The 4,509-nt window shown below is 37.8% G+C and overlaps 1 non-coding gene across 1 annotated transcript; it reads left to right on the forward strand.

Annotated features, from left to right (window-relative positions):
- Positions 1–4,108: 4,108 nt before the first annotated feature.
- LOC139022248 (small nucleolar RNA U13) lies at positions 4,109–4,214 on the forward strand. Its single transcript, XR_011473633.1, has one exon. It is a non-coding gene; the product is annotated as a small nucleolar RNA U13 (small nucleolar RNA).
- Positions 4,215–4,509: the final 295 nt, after the last annotated feature.

Consider the following 4,509-nt stretch of genomic DNA (forward strand, 5'->3'; position numbering starts at 1 on the left):
TTCTAGAATTCAGAGAAAATAAATTTCTATTGTATAAGTCACCCAGTCTGTGGTTCTTTGTTAAGGCAGCCCTAGGAAACTAATACACTCCCTTTTGGAGTTGGCCTGAATTAGGATGGAGCCAGGTCAACAGGCTCTCCTAGTAACACATGCCACACCACACTTTGGGCCATTTCTCCCCAGGGACCACCAAGGCTTGTTACTCCTAAGTCAAATGTGTTATGTCCAGATTCTCAGGAGACTACACAGCCCCTCATACACAGAAACGGCTGGTAAGTCCATCCTACAAGATCTTCAGACATGCTTAGATGTGTAAATTTAAATCTTAGTCTCAAGCTGCAATTACATTTATTGGAGGGGGAAAAAAGGATGTGATAGGAAGAAGAAATTAGAAACACTGAAAATGAAAAGATGAAACTTATAGTTATTTATTGTAAATATTTTGATAACCTTGCAAAAACTCACATGTTATTTTATTAATTTACTATTCATCCAAAAATATTTATTGAGGGCCTACCATGTGCTAGCTACTGTGTGAGGAGCTGGTGCTACACTGGGCAACAAGGAAGACAATTTCTGCTCTTGAATGCTTCTAGTCAGAAAAGGAGGCAGAGAGCAAAACAGATGATTACAGTATCATGTGATGAAGACTGTTAAAAAACAAAATTCAAATGAGATCATTTGAAGAGCTAATTGGCTTTATAAATCAATTCATGAATCAGGCTGCATCCCATCTATTAACTAAAAGAGAGCTCCCAGGTGTTGTAGAAAATAGAGGGTTTTTATAGGAAAAAAGGTGGGGCAAGAGACCTATGAAAAACTGAAAAGACTAGCCTGGTAGCTCAGTTGGTTATTGCAGGCCTAGTGGATTAATGCATAATCTCCCCTCTGTTTCCTCACAGCATGCTATCGCTCTGTCATTACAGTCTGGTTATGAGAAAACCACAGGCCCAAAATGGTGTCACTCATGCTTTTAGTCCAAGATACCAAACCTAGACTTAATATCTGATCTAATCATTGCAATTTCAACCTTTCCCAGAAATATAATCATAGTTAACCAGTCTGGAATTTTCTGGTCAAGCACCAGGATGGTGATCTGCCCCATGAGCCCTTCCCAGCCTCCCTCTCCCCAAGACAGAGGCAATCTGCGTGATAAAAACACTTCCTTCCTCTTCAAAGAAAAATATGTCCAGGCCCCCAATTAATCCCTTCTTTTCATTTTATTTTATTTTTTATTGATTTTAGAGAGAAATATGGATTTGTTGTTCCACCAATTTATGCATTCACTAGTTGATTCTTTTATTTTTTTAATCCTCTCTGGAGGATATTTCTTCCGCTGATTTTAGAAGGCGGAAGGGTGGGGGGAGGGGAAGAGAGGCGAGAAAGAAACATCCATGTGAGAGAGCCACATCAGTTGGTTGCCTCTCACAGGTACCCTAACCGGGGTGGGGAACCTACAACTGAGGTTTGAGCCCTTGACTAGAATTGAGCCTGAAACCCTTCAGTTTGGGGGTCAGCACTCTAACCACTGAGCAATCCTGCTAGGGCATTGGTTGATTCTTTTTTAAAAAATATATATATATTTATTGATTTCAGAGAGGAAGGGAAAGGGAGAGATAGAAACATCCATGATGAGAGAGAATCATTAATCAGCTGCCTCCTGCACTCCCCCAACTGGGGATCGAGCCCACAACCCAGGCATTTGCCCTGACCAGAATCAAACCCAGGACCCTTCAGTCCACAGGCCAATGCTCTATCCACTGAGCCAAACTGGCTAGGGCTGGTTGATTCTTATATGTGCCCTGACTGGGGATTGAACTGCAACCTTGACAAATGGGGATGTTGCTGACTTCTCCCTGTGTTTTTTTGTTTTTTGTTTTTAATATATTCTTATTGATTTCAGAGAGAAAGGGAAAGGAAGAGAGATTTTAGAAAGCTAATATGGTACTTATACTCTTTATTATAGAACAGGGGCTGGGCAGTCTCTCATAATAAATATACACATTAATAAATCTCCAGTGACCCATGTGAATATATTATTAAGTGGGATAATGAATAGTCTCATGACCATTAGGTTAGATTTTGCCACCAAATTAGTAATATAAAAACTCAGTTTATAGGATATACTGGATTTTTGGAACTGTGAATAAAGGTGTGCCTTCTAGAATAATGTAATGTCATGGAAGTCAAAGGAATAGAGTTTCATGAAGAAAGTGGTCAGTGGTGTCAAATGTTTCTGTGAAATGAAGGGCAAGATGAAGAAAAATGATTGGACTTGGAGGTCAAGAAGTTTGTAGTGATATCTTCAGGAGCATATCCATTACCAGTATAAAGTAATGGTAGCACAAGCCAACATTTAAGGAGTTAGAGAATGAGACAAAGTATGTAATGGATAAAATGAAAAGATAAAAAATACAAATTAAAAAATACAAATTATCATCAACAATTTAGAGCAAGTGGAATTTTTATTCATGGCCAGTGGTAAAGTGACATAAGCATTTTGGAAAACTGGAAGTATCACCTGAAGCTGAACACATGCATAACACATATCCCAGCAATTCTAGTTCTAGATACATGTTCAGCAGAAATGCATGTATATGTACTCCAAAAACATATGCCAAAATGTTCAATATTAGCTTCATTTTGGAGTAGTTGTGGGTTCATGGTTGTGCATTATATTGTAGATAATTAGTTACAAATAAATAAAAAGTGTCACACGTGGACCACTGAGGACAGTTGATCATGAACCAAGAATTATAATTAATTCAAATCTGTGCACTGAGGTCCTTAAGAAAAGGGAAGAGGTATAAGTTGTTAATGAGAATGGTGGCTAAGTATACATACCTCCTCCCAAGCACACTGATGATAGAAGCAATAGAAGGGTAACTGGAGGGGTGACCTAGAGATGGAAACCATGTGACTGCATGTGCAGTGGAGAGAGAGCTTGGGCTACCACTAAGAATCGGCCAAGCCAGACACCTGTCTAGGTAGCTCAGTTGGTTAGAGCATCATCCTGATAAGCCAAGATTGTGAGTTTGATCCCTGATCAAGGCACATGCAAGAAGCAACCAATGAATGCATAAATAAATGGAACAACAGATCTATGCTGTATTTGTTCTCTCTCTCTCTCTCTCTCTCTCTCTCTCTCTCTCTCTCTCTCTATCTCTCTTTCTCCACTAAGTAAAAGTTAAAAAAAAAAATCTGCCATGCCAGGCCTGAACAGCCCTCCTCTAGAATTCATATACAGATTTCTATCTTGCTGAAGCCATTTTTATTTTGTATTTTCTATTACATGTAAGAAAATACAACTCATAACTAATAGATTTCTATTAAATTCCCCATTTGATTTAACCAAGTCAAGGTTGGTTTCTGCTATTTGCAACAAAAAAAGTACCAACTAAAATATATGGCATAGGATTTGTGGATACAGTCAAAATTTGCTGTTCTGTATTTTACTTTAAGGTTTATTGAAAGTGAATATGTGAAGAAAGCATTTTAATATTTTATCTATATCCAATTATTTTATAAGACAGTATAATCAATGGTTAAAAATAGAGTGGAGGAGGGACTCTTTCCCCCTCCCCACGTGGGAGTCTGAGCTGTGAGATTCTTCCCCCTTCCCCATGTGGGAGTCTGTACTTGTTCTTCAATAAATTTCCACCTTTTCTATACCATCTTCAAAAAAAAAAAAAAAAATAGAGTGGAGCCTGGCTGGCTTGGCTCAGTGGTTGAGCGTGGACCTATGAAGCAGGAGGTCACAGTTCGATTCCCTGATGGGGCACATGCCCGGGTTGCCAATCAATGATTCTCTCTTATCACTGCTGTTTCTGTCTCCCTTCCTCTCTGAAAAAAAAAAAAAATAGAGTGGAAGAGTGGACACCTGTCTCTTCCACTAGTAAATTTCATGAAAGGAAAAATGAAGAGTCAGGATTTATCTAGATTAAAAGCAAATTAAAAGAATTTAAGAGATATAGCAATCCATGCAAGGTGTGGACTTTGATTACATCTTGATTTGCTCCAATTTTGGCAATTTGGAGACAGTTGGGGGAATTTGACTATGGGGTATAGGTTGATGCTAAAGAACTAGTGTTAATTTTGTTATGTACAGATCCTTTCATAGTTCATAAGCGTAATGATTAGGTGTTCTCGCTCTTGTGTGAGATGTGCCTCCATCAACCCTTTAACAACTTCAGCATATCATCCATAACGTGAAGAAAAAACAAAACACCACACTTTTTAATGTACAACTAAGGTGATATTGTAAAGTGGAGAAATTATTCTAATTTTTTAGATGAATACTAAAGTAATTAGAGGCAAGTAAAATATTTCTAATTTACTTAAAAATTGTTAGTAAACAAGTACATGGAGAAAATACGGCAAAATGTAAATAACTAACTATAGGGTTTAGATACATGGATTTCATTATAGTGTTATACTTCTGATATATTTGAAGGTTTTTGTACGTGTCTTCTTAATCTTTATTATTGAGAGAATTACAGATGCACCCTT

The sequence above is a fragment of the Myotis yumanensis genome, unplaced genomic scaffold (genome assembly GCF_028538775.1).
Source record: "Myotis yumanensis isolate MYYU_CA2020_CCGP unplaced genomic scaffold, mMyoYum1.0.hap1 SCAF_13, whole genome shotgun sequence".
Lineage (NCBI taxonomy): Eukaryota > Metazoa > Chordata > Mammalia > Chiroptera > Vespertilionidae > Myotis > Myotis yumanensis.